Source organism: Talpa occidentalis, unplaced genomic scaffold, assembly GCF_014898055.3.
Source record: "Talpa occidentalis isolate TD23 unplaced genomic scaffold, MPIMG_talOcc4v2.1 talOcc4.5, whole genome shotgun sequence".
In the NCBI taxonomy this organism is placed as follows: Eukaryota; Metazoa; Chordata; class Mammalia; order Eulipotyphla; family Talpidae; genus Talpa; species Talpa occidentalis.
The window spans coordinates 121,118,440-121,136,474 of NW_023604861.1; the positions used below are offsets into that span (position 1 = coordinate 121,118,440).

At 40.0% G+C, this 18,035-nt stretch overlaps 1 protein-coding gene across 1 annotated transcript in view; it reads right to left on the bottom strand.

Annotated features, from left to right (window-relative positions):
- Positions 1-18,035, bottom strand: part of LTBP1 (latent transforming growth factor beta binding protein 1) — a 333,365-nt gene that overhangs the window by 157,706 nt on the left and 157,624 nt on the right.

Genomic DNA, 18,035 nt, shown 5'->3' on the forward strand with positions numbered 1-18,035 from the left:
GGAATTTCGAATTCTGTCTGAATTCAGCTTACGATCAGCCTCTTCATCACCAATGAATTCCTCCTACTGTCTTCAGAAATGACAGCATTTTCACCTTTGATGAGATTCCCACCAGCTTAGGGGGCAGAGGGAGGGGGAATCAAGCCTCAACTCCACTTCCTTCTAGCTTCTACCGACTTTAAATCTTTTCCTTTTCCTCCATGACCACAGTTCTAAAAGAATGGTCTGTTCACTTCTCCAGGCACAGCAATCTAGCTGGGGTCAGGTGGTATCTTCCCCCGCCCCCCCAAACTCTACACAGGCTAATGGTCGCCCATGGCTCCATGCAGTTAAATCTAGTGGACGGATTCCAGTTTTCCCTTCGTTTCCATGACATCTCATTCACCTGATTTCCGCCTCCCTTTTTGGCCATTCCATTCAGTATTCTCTCAGACCCCACTCTCTTTACTTGTCCTTTAAATAGTGATATGATTTAAGATTTGGTCTTCAAACCCTCTTCTTTACTAATTCTACAGATTTTTCCTTGATGATTTCATATGCTGAGATCACCCAAATTTATATTTCCTGGCGAAAGATTTCTGGTGAGCTGCAAACTCCAACTGCATGTTTCCATGTAGATATGCCACAGGCATCTCAAATTCAAATCTGAACCCCTGCCTCCACCGAAACCCTCCATCACTGAGTGGTCCTTAAGAAAAAGCTGAGTATTGCGGCCTCCCTGATGGCACAAAGGGTTAAGACGCAACCTATGAAGCTATTCGCAGCCACTGCAGCATGAGTTCGATCCCAGGCCAGGGAAGAACCCACATGGCGCAGCAGACCTCTCCTGACTCACCCGCTTCTCCCCTCAGCAGTGTATTTTGTCAGTCTGCCTGTTCTGTTCCCCACTGTCTCTGATGAATACTCTCACCCCCCACACCTCTGGCCTGTACCCCAGTTCTTGTATGCATAAATAAATAAATCTTAAAAAAAAAGAAAAACCTAAGTATTGCTTGCTCGTTTCACCCATCCAAACACTCAGTCCTTCTTTCTCACATTCATCAGATACTCAGATACGTCCACATCTTTCCAATCATGAGGCCTCTGCTACCTCTGCAATCTCGCCACTTATGAGTCTCCCCTCATTCCCTACAAGCAGCTGCACTGAACTCTCCTCAGTTTCTGCATGTGCAGATCCTCTTACCCCTCTCCGGCTTCTTCCACACTGCATCCTTTGCCTGGAACACTTCCATTTGGCTCCTTCCCCAAACTAACTCCTAATCATCTTTCAAACTCTACTTGAACCCTATTTCACCTACAAGCACCCCCAGGTGCCCCTCATCTGGGGATGGCACCTCTCTTTGTGCTTCTGTGCTCTCCCACTCAGCACTCCTCATTCCACTGAGCTCAGGGCATTATATCTGCCTGGCTACTGCTGTATGCAACCTCCTTCCACCAGGGACTTTATCATGTTTTACCCCTAATGTGTAGCTTGTAGAAGAAATGCTACAGCTCAAAAAATAATATATCGAATGAAAGAATGTACAGGTGTATGCCTACCACTCTAACAAATACCATTTTATGCAGCACAGAAGATTCAGTTCCTGCCCTTAAGGAACCTTAAAGTTAACTGGCAAAACTAGATAATACACTAGATAACTGAACATACAGATCAGCAAGTAACAGCTGGAAAATAGAAAGGAAAACCCAGTAGATCTTGGGAGAAAAGCCACTTCTTGGAAGTCAAAATAGATTTTCATTGGAGAAAGCATGGGAGATAAACCTTAGAAATTGGGCAAGATTAAAAAACAAGAGAGCAGGGCATCCTCGGAGGCCGGTGTTTGTAAAGGGGGTGGGGACGGCATATTTAGGAGACAGTCAGAAGGGCCGATGTGTCTGCTCTGTAGAAGACCCAAGCCCTGAGAGGAGGGCCAGACAATAGCTGGAAGACACAAGCCTGGCGCAGACAATTCAAGTCCTTAAAAGGTCTGAAGAGTTTGGATTTTATTCTATGATCATTAAAATATTGTGGAGGTTCCAAGGAGAGAATTAAGTGAGGCTGGAAGAGTGTTCCAGGAAGATTACACTCTTGAAGGTATGTGAGATTAGTTGGAATGAGACGAAGGTGAGAAAGTCAGTCAGAAGGCTATTAAAATAACTGAGCTACACGCTGAAAAAAACACATAGATTAGGATAATGAGAACAGGAATTCAAAGAAATGTAAAGCAGCATAACGAGCAGAGGGATCTTCAGCATAACATGCGAACTGTACACAGGAAGTAAACAGCAGACCAAGGAAAAGGGAAGACAAGAGAGAAAGGAGGGGAAAAAAATTACTCTCATGACCACCTACAAATTGTGTCCAGGACCTGATATGCAGCAGATCAGCTCAAACCTGCCGGACCTGGAAAGGTCTGAAATATGCTTTCTCCTCCGCCCAGGGGATCTACATTGAGACACTGCATAAGGAGTGAAAGCTGACTCCAAGGTCAAGTCCAAGAATTCCGAACTCCCACTTCAATGCTGAACTGAATTTCTAAATTACAACCTGATTGGCCTGGATGGACTCCATGTGTAAGGACAAGGGGAATCAGACCGAGATGGAAACTACAAAACTGAAAAGTGGAATAGGGCACTCCCCATGTTCCATGGCTCCAATATGCATGAATATGTTGCCAGAGCTTAGTTAAATAACACCAGTTTCCCAATGACATGATTCAAACTTCAGCTACCACAGTGTAGCAACTGTAATTAAAGAAAATACAAATGGCACAGGTCGCTATGTGAACAACACGTGTGTCATGATCTGCAACTAATCACATCATTTCTCTTAAAGGTGGTCTCTTAAAGTCGGCCACTGGGCCCCACACCTGTTCCTCAGCTGATGCACAGGCAGCAGGGCACGTAGTTGTGCTGCCTCCTCCTCTCCCCACAGTGAAACTCACAGGACATTTACAGAAGCAGACAATCAAAAAGGCCAACAAAAAGTGCAGCAAAGAAATGAAAAGTGATGAAATAGAAAAAGCTCAAAATTAAACTGGGAAGTGGTTGGGAGGTAAGGAAACTGTCCTGGATGAAATAATGTCAGAGGAGCTCTCAGATCTCTCACAACTTTGCAAGCACAAAGGGTAAGATGTTGGAAGCTGATCAAACTTGGAAAGAATCTGACAGTTCAGTAAGGCTAAGAACAGAGATACTCACTATCAGTAAGTCGCACAATGAGACGAAAGCAAACATGTTAAAACTACTCTTGATAAATTGTATTCAAAGAAATCAGATTAATTCTCAGTGTCACTAATATTTTCAAGTTCAGAGAACTAAACTAAATACTAGGCTTACTTTTTCCCCTTCTATATATCTGTAACTTGTAGTATAAGAGTTTTAACGTTTTCACCAAAAAAAAAAAAAAAAAAAAAGTAATGGCCATGGAACTGTTAACTTTCCAGTGATTATAAATTCAACTTTCCAGTGATTATAAATTCAAGGATCACTCCTTGTCCTGCACTACCACACACAATCGGGAATACCTATAATCTACACTAAATAATTTCATTATTTGTAAACTTTTTTTGTTACCTAGAAAATGAACTGGTTGACTTTTACTAGCTGTTTCCAGTACCAATAGCAGACTTTGAACTTGACCTATTAGTTTTCTTTAAATCTACCTCTAAACCCTTGAGATCATCTCCATACAATCGTGTCGAGGACTGCACTAGTATAAATACATAGCAGTAACCCCAGAACTCCTATAACCCTGTGTCTCTGTGGTCATAAAGGAAATAGTTTCTGCTTGACTTAGGCCACTATTTATAACCATTTATCAATGAGAAATAGTTTCTATTCTCCTGTTCCAGCACCTTCTAAAGTCTCAATTACAATATAAAATTCTTTTCCTTCACTCAATCATTACATGCTGAGTCCTTTGCGGCAGGTGATCTTCTTTTTGTGGTTAAACTGCCTTTTATATTGAATGAAAACATTTAACCTGAACCTGCAAACAGAAGGATGTAACTATGAATAGTTTCTTTCTGTTTCAGAAGTTCCTGCCACTCACAAAACACTGCCCAGTGTTCTATAAAACCTTCTCTACACATCAAGAAGAAAAAGAGAAGCTATCTTTAAGCCTACTTGGAAAGCTGGAGGTATGCCGGCTGTAAGTCTAGCTATGGCACATATATTTCAGAGCATATGCCTAGAAGGTGTAACCTAGATGCTGGCTGAGAAATTCCATAACCCTGTCAGCTTGACATTTTGCTGGCCATCACCGTAACTCACTATATTTCATCATAAGGTCACCTGGGACCTACTGCAAACAGCAAGAGGCCTAGGGGCCTTAGGCCTGTTATTCCAAAAAGTGTAATTTCATCACAGCTACTCCAAGTATCTCACAGTATTACTATAAAAGGTCAGAATGAGCAAACTGATCCAGACTGAAGAGCAAGCTGGAGGTTTTAAATATGTCAAAGCATTTCAGTACATTCAGTATGCCATGCATTTCAGCACATGGTCAGTAAAAACTTGCAGTCCTCAAGAAAATGGGGCCGCTACAGTAACATTCACATTCTCGGCCACAAATCAGAAGTCGATTTAAGTGGATACTTACTAGTGACTTGTATACAAATATGGGCAAACTGAAAACTCTAAAGATATGGACTATAAAAAGCTGTCCTCCCTCCTTCTTCCCTGTTATCTTAGCTGCCTCGAACAATACTTCAACTGCTTGTGTCCAGAAGGCACTTGAGGAATGCAGTCCACTTGCCTCCGCTGCTTCCACTGCTTCCACCGCCTCGCTTCCGAGCCAGCAGAGAGACCGTTTCAAGTTATCGTGGTTAAGACAGAACAGGGAGAGCAAAGCTCCATCTGAAGGAAAACCTGTGTCTGTCATTTTGCCACCAGACACACACGTGATTTTCATTTGAATGGCCACTTAAACTTCCCCACTTGTCTCTGATTAGAGTAATGCTCCCTTAAATGCTTCCAGCATTTCTGCCGATAACTCTTGAAGTGTGGAAAAAGAGCAGTAATATTTTTAGAACGTTAAAGTTATCACTTTATTTCTTCCCATAAACATATACACCTTTCCTTCTTATAGAGTTCCCTTAAACGTATTCAGTCAGAAAGTGAGTTATAAGATGGTTGCTGTTTAAAGCTTTCAGATTACAAATACATTGGATAATAGTTAAATACTGCAGTAAACCATTGCTCACTTTAAGAACCTGTCCCACTCTTTAAAATGACCTGCATGCTGGTCTTTTAATTCAGGATGCACCATCAAATAAGCAAGCAAGCAAGAAATCTGGAGTTGCAAGCCAAGGAGGAGGCATATCCTTCTGAAGCTAGCACAGGGTAGCCGAGGAGGTCTCGTCCTACAGGAGTCAAGGAAAGAAGTGCAGAGATTGGAGGCATTTACCAAAATCTGGGTTTGAGGTGTTTTTTTTAAGAGTATTGAGAATTATAATTGTTATGCTCCGAATTGCCAAGCAATTTTTTTAAAAAGAGGATTTTCTTAAATGGGTAAGAGGTTTGTGTTCTCCATAGTACATGCAAAACACAATGAGGTTTCAAAGAAATCTGGGCAAAGGGAAAATGCCTCAGTAAGGGCTTAAAATGCACCCACCACACTCTCCCTGCCAGTGATTTTTGTTCTTCTACCTGCTTTTGGGAAACTAAAATGACAATTTTCATCTCATCCCCACCCATCAAATACTAACATTCATTGGGCTAGTGTAACTGGAAAAACACATTTCAACAAATACAAAATATTGACCCTGATACCAAGAAAAATTCCAGGAATATTACTAATTTTTAAATGTTGGTGGGCATTAGCACTTCCATACCACGATCTGTTTATAATCCATGAGCTATGAAGCCCTTAACGCCCCACGCGCACACATGAATGCACACACACACACACCCCAACGCTGCCAATTTGGGATGAGCTCATTCATCATCACAACATTGTTTATGGCTTTCTGTTCATTTGTCATCAACCTCAACATAGCTGTGGGCAAACCTGACCTACTTTACCCTTTGCATAACCTAAGGAATTCCTTAGTGCATATCATAAAGTTCCACTCCATCCTCTTCTTCCACAGAAGCTGTAGGTGCTATCTCACAGTGCTAGCTCACAGTAAATTTGAACCCCCACAGCCCATTACCCATAGGAAAGACGGCAATATTTAGGCTGCGAGTAAACACAAGAACCCCAAACACCAAGCACCTAGGGAAACCTCTACTAATAATCTTTGAAAATTGGGTCAAATTTTTTCACTTTAAAGATTGCAGTGTCTCCATCTGCAAAAGGAGGTAGCCCAATGATACAATCCACAGGTTCTTTTCCATTCCTCAAATTCTGGTTCCCAAAAAGCCCTAACTAGGCTGGTCAATACGGTAAATTTGGATTTCCTCACTATGGGGGATTTGCATTTTAAAATAGAGATAAGTATAGATCTAGCTGCTTGAAATTTGTGATGGAGAAAGTTAATCTGCTAAGTGGTGGGCTTGATTTTGTTACCGTACAGACCCTGATTAGGTATGTTTCATGCTTACTGACAGCAGTTCATAAAAAGCTGATGGGGTTATGAAAAGCTGGCCTCAAGTGGGGGAGTTATAGGAACATTTAAAGTTGGGGGAATGACAAAGCTGCACACTAATGGGCAATGAAATAGGTTTCATAAAAATGATGACAAGCTTCAGCCCTCCAGACCGCAGTCTCTGTATCCCTGCAACAAGCAGCAGCAGCACAAGCCATTCTTGTTACTGTAGCCTGGCATTTTCTTTTATATCACCATAAAAATGCTTTCTTAAAAACCAAGTAACACAGGGCCTGCCCCCCCCCCCCCCGTGGCACAGCGGGTTGAGCGCAGCGCTGTGAAGCTGTCTGCAGCCTCTGCAGCGCAGGTTCGATTCCCTGCCGGCCAGGGAGAAAGCCACATGGCGTGGCAGACCACTCCTGTCTCGCCTGCTGCTCCCCTCAGCAGTGTCTTTGGTCCATCTGCATTTTCTGCATCCTGCTCTGTCTCTGGTGAATTCTCTTGCCCTCCCATGCCTCTGGCCTGTACCCCAGTTCTTGTATAAATAAGTAAATCTTTTTAAAAAAATAGTATATATTTGGGCCTACTACCAAGTAATACCACTTGAGCTACACACAGTAACATTTCCAATAAGCATACAAACCTTTTTATGTTCTCACAAGAACAGAATTGTTAACTCTATGAGATAGAGGTGGAAGGTAACATTAGGGTGGTAATCATTTTGCAATTTAAAATTATAGCAATTGAATTGGTGAAGGATACTCTATAGGGACTACACCTGAGAGGGTGGGGGAAGCAAATATTGTTTAAAAATGAACAATGATGTAAAAAATAAAATTAATAAAAAAATTTTAAAAAATAAAATATATCAATCATGTGGCCACCATACACTCACACAAAGCCATGTCATCGATATCTCAAAGTTGTGGGGGGGACTTTGTTTCACCACTGTAATTTGCAACCTGTCAGCAGGGCTATCTCTAGAGACCAAGTCCCTGCTCCCTAAGTCCATTAATATCTGCTTGTTATTTGTTCCTAAGTCTTCAGGAAAGGAGTTGATGTGAATCTAAATTTAGAATTTTTAAATATTTGCAAAGTCAAACCTCAACATACATATCTAACTTGAGAGCACAGAACCACTCTAAAACCTTCTGACATCACAGTTTGTCCGAATTTCCACAGTCCTTTCAAGTCTAGTCCAAATATGGCCTCTAAAAGGAAATTTCCCTTCAGAGACAGGAGGATGCTGACTAAGAAAGAGTCCTGGAGGTATCTGCAATTTGAAGGAGCATCTAACATGATTTCTGTGTCATTTATCCATCTAGCTTGTATTAGAATTGTTTTGTGCTCCTCTATCTCCAACTGGGCTTTGAATATGGTGAGAATGAAGTCAGGATGCTTCAGTCTTTGTAGCCCCATGTTTTGCAGCACAGCATTTTACAGACAGAACTCTGAAAAACAATGTGACATTAGGTTCCCAAAAATCCCAGAAAGGAATCACTGCAGTATAATATGTCTGTGCCTTTTTTATCACTCCTCACTTTTTCCCTGATGCAGTATAATTTTCATATATATGAGAGTGGTATTTTTCAGACTAAGTTACCTAAAGAGTATGGTTTCCAGAAAGGTGCAAAAAATTAAAAGGAGAATCTGCTAAATAATGCAATGACCTTATTCTATAGATAAAGAGGCTGCTACAGAGACTGTGTGTTGAGGACATCACAGATGGACAGTGACAGAAATGGAATGAGAGGCCAGGTTCCCAAACCCTGGTCCAGTGCACTTTCCCACACTGCTCTATGGTGGAATGACCAGGAGGCGTCTCTTAGCTCTCACCACAGTCCCGTCCCAACCCCTTTTTGTTCTTCCACAGGCACGTGTTTTTCATAATGGGTCACAGGATATGCTAAGGAAGCCTGACTGAGATCAAACACTTGGCAAGTTGCAGATCGGGAAGAATCATCTAGGCTCGTGAACTTTTCCAGGGATACAACATGAGTTGAGATGTTAATCAGGTCTTCTTGTTGTGGACAAGAAGGACACAGGAGTTTCCTGGAGCAGTTACTAGCAATGAGATGAGAAAGGAAATGAGCAGCTGCTGTTGGAAAGCACAGATCTCGGGTTCTCTCCATCACTGCACGGGTTCTATTGCACCCTGCTGGTCCATCCCCTGTCCTCTTGAGTGAGAAGTGAAGGCTAAAAGTTCTGAAATGGTGTTTTCTCATTCAATGAATACTTTTGCATGTCTATCATGGGCTAAGCCATGTCTCAAGCACTGAGCAAACATCAGTAAACAAGAGATGAAAAGCCCCCCCTCTTGGAACTTCAAGGGAGCATGAAGAGACATCAGGCAGGGCACATAGCTGAGTGATCTGGAGAGGGGGGCGTTCATCTTTCTGCTGAGGCAGCACCTGCAATGGCCTCAGAGGGTCTGAAGATGACCACCTGACCAGGTGCTATTGGGGACTGCAGCTCAGCAGCACTGAAGAGGAGGGGGGCACTCCTTGAAGACCCTGAGTCACACAGGGCAGGGTTGGGGGGTGTACCCAAGAGAGGAAGTTTCTATGTAAGCTGGCAAGGGCTTTAGTCTGGCATAATTTGAGTTTACTATTACATTACCTATCCCCACAAGCTGGAAATCCTGGAGAGACTCCCAGGTTAAAGTTATGATCACTACAGTTCATACAGGCATTCTTTTTTTACTATAAAGACTTCATACTTTTTTATACTACATAGCACTACGAAGTCTTAGTCATTAGTATTTTTAGTAACTAGAAAACATTCCACTAAGTTGACAGATGGTAAATTATGGATGGCCATTCCTCTGTCATTGATCTGACCTGCCTGCATTTCTTTTTAATGGTTACAGATAAAGGCACAAGGAACATCAAGCATGAAGTTCCATCCTTCTGAGTAATTATTTTCTTACATATTTAACTAATATTCATTGGTTCAGCATTTACCAGGCAATGCACTTGGGGACAGAGAGAATGAGAAAAACACACGCACCAATTATACTGTAACTGTCTCATCTCGGGGAGGACAGAAGAGCAAGGGCATTAAGAACAAGGACCTGGAACCAGTCCTCCTCCCAGGGTTTACATCCCAGCTGCATCACGGATTAGTGGTATGACTTTAGGCAAGTTATTTACCATTTCTCTGATCCTTGTTTCTTAACCTATAAAATGAGGACAAAAATTGTACCTAGTTCCTCGGGCTCCCGGGGTCAGATAATCAAAGTGCTTAGAACCCAGCACGTAGTAAGCACTCAGCAAATGTCATCCATCAGCAACAACTTCAGAATTAGGGCGCAATGGGGAACACACAAAAGGGGAGCCAAAACTGCACTGACAAGACAGGCAAGTGCATGTCCTTACAATTAGGGCACGTACTGGCATTATGTCATTCATCACTCTTCCTAGAATCTAGGGGGATGTTTAACTACTGAGTATATGGATAGGAGTAAATTAGTGAATAACACTGACAGCAGCATACTAATAATCAAATTCATTACTTTTTATCAAAATTGAATTCTATTTCTAAATATTTCTACTAGTTCAATAGTTTCACAGGGATATCTTCTGAGCTGTAATATTTCATGTGTGGTCAGATTACTCTTGCAATGCTGTTCCTGCATGTCTTTGTTTACTATACAGTGAACATTTTCCCAAGTTAGTAAAATGTTTATATTTCTGCTTGTGCAAACTACCTTTTTATTCTAATATTTTACCTACTAATGTCTCAATGACTTTTAGTTAGTTTCATGATGCTTTTTATGGATAACAGATTTTAAGACCTGGACGAAAATAGCTGCAAATGGATGAAAATAGCTGCAAATATATTTATTGCCTGTTCACTGCAGTTTAGTTTGTTTAGGGTGCACACCTTTATTTTGTTGCTTTCAGATAATTAAATGTTCATTTTTCTCTAAAATGAATTCTACTAATTCCTTAAATGTTGCTATTCATATATCTGATCTTACTCATTCTTGCTTTTTAGATTATTTTCATCTTTCCTTAATTATTTAACTCATTGCATCTCGATTTTTTACCCTGTGTATAAATATAGATTCTAACGATTTTTGCTTCAAATTTTAATCTAAATTATCTTAGTATTGGTTATTAAATAAGACTTCCTTTGTCATTTGTTAAATTACATGCAGTTATTTTGAATAGAGACTTCAAAAGGGGCAAGACATCCAGTGAAAAGAGGAAAAATTAGGAATGGGACTTTCAGGTAGAAGAATGGTAGAGTAGGAGAATGTAGAATAAGTAAGTAGAAGTTAGAACTGACACAAAGGAAGAGAAACATTCGCTCAGAGACATGAAAGAAACAGACTGGGTAATAAAATGAAACAGGGTCTGTAAAATGCAGATTCTAAAAGGGATTAATTCAGGGAGAGCTACTTGGGAACTACTATGATGGACAAAAATCTGCATGGCCCATCTAGAGCTTCTTTTTGTCCCACCCCCTCCATGAACCACTAGCGCCCCATGGTCCCCAACTGGCTGTGCCACTAGGGTCGGGCAAGGCATCTCTCTAGCCCAGTCTCTTCATTTCTTTTCAAGGGCAAGGATCCCTTTCAGCAGTCTCCTCCCAGGTAGAACGAAGGCTTCTCAGGTGAGCATAAAGGTGGGTGATGCTGTGACATGGCATGAAAAGGCAAAATCCCCAGGATTAGGAGAGCTCCACTCCATAGGATGTGGAATATCCTGTGTGGCTGCTGAGAAGACAGTTATGTGAGAACCTCAGCCTCCAATCTCTCTAGATACCTGAATTGCAAAACCCTTAGGTAACTGCAACACAGGCTCCTAATGCCTTCTTTACATACTGCAGAGCCCGGGCAGTTTATGGTCTAAGAACCTTCAAATAACAGAAGGATGCCCAGAAAATTGGTCTCTGTAGATTGATGGATAACATATGCCCCACACTGATGGGCCCAGCAAATCACACAAGGGTCACAGGAAACAGGACAGCCACAGTCTGCCTTCAACTTGGAGTCAAAACTGGCTAAATAACCACCTGAGAATGGGTTTAACAGAATTAAATATCAACTACTTTGGTTTATATGAAAATGACTGATTTTTTTCAGTTGACTGACATATTTCAATAACCCTCATCAAAGGAATGGAGTTAAAAGCAAAAGAATGACTTCTTACAAGCATTTTTAAGAGCACATCATTACAAGTGTCAATTTTAAACCTGCCAGATTAAAAAGTTAACTCAGATTGTTTACCACACACAGCACTCCATTTTTTCTTCTTTTTTAGGTGCACAGGATAAGGAGGATGTCTAACAGAAGCCAAGAGGCAACTTAAGACTATTATCATGAATTGTAACAGAAGAGGTTCCCAAGGAGTTTCTATTAGATCTTTTCTTCTGAGACACAGAGTCACTGGAACTCAAAGCCAAGCACATCAATTTCCTGCTTAGCCATTTCAGAGGTTCTGTATCTCACCCGCAGAAGACATCTAAATCCAGTCAGGGCAGAATAGCACTTACTGAACCAGCTCTTGCCTGCTTCCCACAGTTGCTGCCATGTTCTCAGTTCCAGGCATATCTAACCCTTGTTCTGTTCCGAGCGCTTCATCCTACTCACATGTATAGGCTGTTTCTTCCAACTTGCCACCCAACTGTTTTACCTCAACTCAAGCCTCTGTTTAAGCTGTATCTCATCACTATGGCCTTTCTTGATGATGCCAGATAAAAGCTGAGAGCTCCCATTCCCAGCCATGTGCTCCTAGAACAATGAATGTACCTCGACAGTCAGCCCAGCACATGCAGCACTGGGCTGTAACTGGGTGCATGCCTGACTTTGCCAGAGGTCATTAGCTCCTAGAGGAAAAACACCTTGTTTTGGGGACCTTGTCTCTTTCATTTACCCACTGTAGAGCTCAGCAAAATGTAAGCCATGTGGTATGCCAAACAAACACTTTTGGATTAAAAAAATCAGTGCAGTTTTTTACAAAACATGTTTTTTAATTGGGAAGTCAGCTAAATGCCAATTTTTAGATTTCTAATTTCTTAACATTGTCTTATCTGAACCTAAGCTGAAGTCAAGATTCTATTAGTGATTTGCTTTCACTGAATTTGTCCCAATGATTCAACTTAATTTTCATGAAAACTTTTCTTTGCATTCAGTTTTAATCAGGATATACAATTAAGTAACAATTTCTGGTCAAAAACAGGAGAATTGATACTTGGCAGTCATACAATTCAAATTTGGGAGGTATAACGTGTAAGGGTGAACTATTAGAAATGCCAGCATGCTCTGGACACCAATGTAGTTTCAAAAAGTAGTGGAGGGAGTTGGTTCATTTGGCAAGTCAGTTAAGTGGAGATAGATTTAGAGAGCTTCTACAGCAGACAGCTTAAAATCACACAACAGAAATTTCCACAGTCAAATGCTACAGCTTTTCAAAGCCACGTGATTCATTACTGAATGAGGATGAGCCAAGATGTCCCTTCCCTATTTAATTTAAATAACGAGATATGTCAAGTTCAGGTTATTAAAATATGTCTATTCATTCCTCAAGGCTCCATATATACTTCCTGAATCTGGAACATTCCATTAAATCAGGACAATATGTATCAAAACTGACTTCCTGAAGATAATTCCTTCTAATCCTCAGTCCTGGCTCATGAGTATGTTTCTAATTAACTCTCTTGAGATGCAGCTCAGACTTAGATTAAGTTGCCTTTTGAAACATCCTCATGTATATGCTCATACTCAGTTACCACAATAAAACAATCGGAGGTCTAGATTTTATACAGGATAAGAATCAGAGACATGGGAGAAAAGTAAATTAAAACTACCATCATTAATCAGGACTAGAAAAATTTCCAAATCCTTCTGGCAACATTCCTAAATAAACCAAGAATCATCAGGGAAACTACTTGGGTATATGAAGAAGAATTTCTGAAACTTTTCCCTAGTATTCCTGTTACTCTTTTTCTTTTCCTTTTATAGCCAAACACTGAAGTTAAGGACACTATATAAGGATGTTTTAATTCAGAATTAAAATATGCCATACAGTGATTTTTTTTTACAAGATGCCATATTTTCACAAACTACAATCATTTCTCTTTAATTCTTAAAAGCTAAAAATTTTACCAAATTGGTTTGAACATGAAGGTGTATAATTCTTCACAGACCTGAACTGAATGGTAAGAAAAAGCCAACACCTTACTCATAGGTTGTGCATCTACCTTGACAGCTAGAATGGAAGAGGTAATTTGCACAACTGAACTGGTAACTTGAAAAAGCTAACAGGAAAAAGAAGGTAACATTTTCATCTTTTATACCTAATAGATTCAGTGTCTGAAACCTAGCAGCTTTCAGATCATTTTTACAGGACATTTGGAATGACTCATTTTCACTAATCTACTGCTAAAATTCTATTAATTCCCTTCATGGAACTTACACATTTAAGAAACTTCACCATATAATGTGAGCACTTAACATATGATCCATATTTCTAGTTTATTATTTTTATCAGGATAGAGATCCTGCTAATAATAATGACCACAAAAATAATAATAATAATACTTCCTGGATGCAATTAAATCACCCAAACTAGAGATTTTTACCATACAAGTTTAAAGTCAAGTGTGTCTGAAGATTTCTGAACCTATTAAGAGACAAAAGACCTGGGTTTCCATCCAAAGTCTGCATTCTGCAGCTAAATAACTTTCAGCAATTCAGTCAAATCTCCAGAATTTAGTTTTCTAAATGGTAATAATAATAATAATAATAATAATTCTGATATTTAAGTTTCCTCTTTAGTACCATACTTTTATGACCTATTATCTCTTTAGTTATAAAGAATGTTGCTCAGAGAGGTGGGAAGAATACAAGGGAATACAGTGATGGTTCACAGGAGATACTGTGGTGGAAGAACTTTGGGGACTATAATGATGTAAGAAAAAAATAATTAGTAAAAATAATTAATTTTAAAAAAGAATGCTGCTCACGAGCCTACTTTCTTCTGTCACACAACCCACCCATTTCAACTGTGACTAAGGTCTACTGATTCTTCTTTTGAATATCCCTCATTTCTTTCTCTCCATTGCCAATGCCTTTATCCAAGTTCTGGCCAATACATCTTGCACAGGCTATAGTGAAATCTTTCAACAGTCTCCCTTCTGCCTTTATTACCACTCTCCAATATAATCTCTCCATACCCCATAAGGTACTTTGTGACATGTATACTTAGTCAGTGAACTAATTTCCCCACATCATTTTTCACTGGCTTTCTATCAGTGGAATTTGGGTAATGATCTGATGGGATTATTGGAATAACTACCTCACAGAGTTTGTGTAAGAATTAAATGACCCACTCATTCACACATGCATTAAATACCAGGTGCTGGGCCTCCCCGGTGGTGCAGCGGTTGAGCGCTGGGTTGAGAAGCTGCCCGCGGCTTCTGCGGCGCCGGTTCGATCCCCGGCTGCTCCCCGGCCACCGGAGGAGGGTCCCACATGGCGCACAGACCTCTCCTGCCGCCCGCTGCTCCCCTCAGCAGTGTACTTCGGTCCTTCTGCCTGCTCTGCTCCCCGCTCTGGCTCTGGTGAATTCTCTCACCCTCCCATGCTTCTGACTGTACCCAGTGCATGTATAAACAAACAAACAAACAAACAAATAAATAATAAATAATACATGCCTCTTTATAAATAAATAAATAAATAAATAAATAAATAAATAAATAAATACCAGGTGCTGCCATCTTTTTCTCCACCATGTCTTGCTCTGGGCATTCCAGACCACAGATATAATCTATCTGATTTCTGGAACATACCATTGTGTCTCTGGAACCCATGGCAATACCCTGGCTAGATTCCGGAAGAATTCCTGGTCCCACTCTTGCTTCTGGAGTTGGGCCCTACCACTCCATGCCTTCCCCTCTATGGAGGATTTTCTGAACGGCTCCCTGCAGGGCCACATGTTCCTGGTCTCTGCATCTGGGACATCCTGAATAGTGGGACATGCCAAGTAAATGTTAATGGCTTGAATGAACCTCAGTAGAGCCATCTCTTCCCTCTTCTGGCAGCAGACCCAAAGTTAAACTCTATCTGGGGTTATACAAGGACCAATTAAGAATGTTTTTCCCAGTAGCACTTTTTGTGTTTCTTTTTGTTCCAAATGATACCAAAATAAGTAAAGTTATAATGCTTACAATGAGGTAATAGTTTTCAGTTAAGATTCCATGCTATTTTAGACTGTTTCCAGTGCTTTTTGCACTCCAGAGAGCAGTAATCCTTGAAATATTGAACAGTTCTGCTACCTTAGTCACAGTCTCAAATTGTCTTAAAACTTAATATTCTATCCACATACTTTAAAACCTGTATTTCTATTCTTTCCATCACTTTTAACATAATGCAATATTTCCAATGTCAAATGATGATTTCAAGTCTCTTAAAGCATCCTATTTCTTATGTCTAAAAGTAACACTTGCTTTCTTTACCAAAGCTTCTGCCTTGCCTCAAACAAACATATGCCACTTCTCTTTACCATGGGTCTAATGACAATAGTCCTTGTGTATAGCCGATAGCTCTCTTCTAAACTCCTCCTACAAAATTCAGCTGGTTGCTCCATTGCATTGTTTTTTAAAATAAATTATTTCATTAATCCCTTTTTGAATATGAAGCATTACTAGAGAAGAAAGGCTATATATGTGAAGTAACTTACAGGTTATTCATAATCCTCAGGAGTGATTTATGATTAGATCTTCCAGCTCCCAGCAAACTGATCAGCAGCCAAGCAGAAGAAAGATAGTGAATCTCACTTGTCAAGTATATGTGTCATCAATATGGTCTAGATTAGGAAAGCTTACATTTGCTTTGAAAGCAAGAACAAAATTTATGCTTTCACTATTACATAAAATGGTAGAGAGCTTTTAAGATTAAAATGGAAAATTCTGTCTTTTATAGCCTACTACCCTATAGGAAAAGGAAAAAAAAAAAATGGAATTTTCCAAGTAATTATTAGGTATGCCAGGTCATCCAGACAATTCCTAAAGCAAACAAAAAAGTAGTGACTAAGAACTCATTTCAATTTTTGAGACATTGTTGGCCACTATCTTTTATATGCTCATTTATTATATATGAATATTCACGCGCATATAGTCAAATCAAACATTCAGAATTGAAAAATTTCATCCTTTATTCTGGCCCTTTAAATCTAATATTTCAATCACAAAAGGTATGTAAGAATCTTACTAGTATCTTCTTCAAATTTGCTCTTCTGAGCCAAATAAAACAGAGAAATTATCTATGGCTGTCACTCTATTCTAAAAATGATAAGCCATACAAGTGGGTGCCTAAACATGTGTTCCTCAGACTCCCATGAAGGTTTCAAAGAATGCTCACTGGGCAAGCTCACTTTTACCAGGTCATTCCATTCTCATCTGGAAGAGGCAATTTAGAAGTCACAAAGGGGCCCAGGACAAAATGAGTTGAATGAGAACTGTAAGGAAGTACAGAAGAGATTTGTAACTAACAAAATAATTCAAATTTTCTAAGATTGATCATCAACAAAAATTGTCATCTAAAAGTTCCATCAAGACAAATTCCTTAATTTATCCAACATGAATCTGTTGAAAGGTTAATAAATTAAAATAGATTAACCCTTTCAGCTAATACATTTAGTACATAAACACAATGGAAATTATAGCATATCTTTTTTTTTTTAATTTATTTATTTATTTATACAACCACTGGGTACAGTCAGAAGCACAGGAGGCTGAGAGAATTCACCAGAGCCAGAGTGGGGAGCAGAACAGACAGACTGATGAAATACACTGCTGAGGGGAGCAGCGGGTGCAGGAGAGGTCTGCACGCCATGTTGGACCCTCGCCAGTGGCCGGGGATTGAACCGGAGCTGCAGAGGCTGTGGATAGCTTTGCAACCCAGCGCTCGATCGCTGCGCCAGCAGCATATCTTAAAATGCTTTGCCAATATTGCTATTATCCCACATATATGAAATTATTATTTGTTTGCAGAAGACAAAGACAATAAAATATCAATAAGAAAATAGCTATATGTCCTGTATGTGAGGGAAAGGTGCTAACAATTATTGAACTTTTAATCTTTTTTTAATTTTATATATATTTTACATCATTCTTCATTTTTGTACAATGCATGCTTTCTTCTCTCAGGTGTAGTCCCCGTGAAGTTCCCACGAACAATTCACACGTGTACCATCACTATATGGACTTCGAATCTTTTATTGGGTGTTATAGTGTTTATCTCACCTGCTCCTTACATAACCCCATGCATGACATTTTTATAACAAATTACAGAAGGGATAAATTCTGAGACACTTAACATTCTTCCCAAAGCACACCATTAAGAAGTAGCAGAATCATCAGTCAAAATCTACCATGCTATCCCCCAAGCATACACACTGTCCTGATAGATACGGAGAGGCCTGGAGGGGTGAAAAAGTCCAGCAATCTGCTAAACTCTCTCCTCCATCTTAAACCAAAATAAACTAAGCTATCATGGCTCCTAATGGCCTAGAT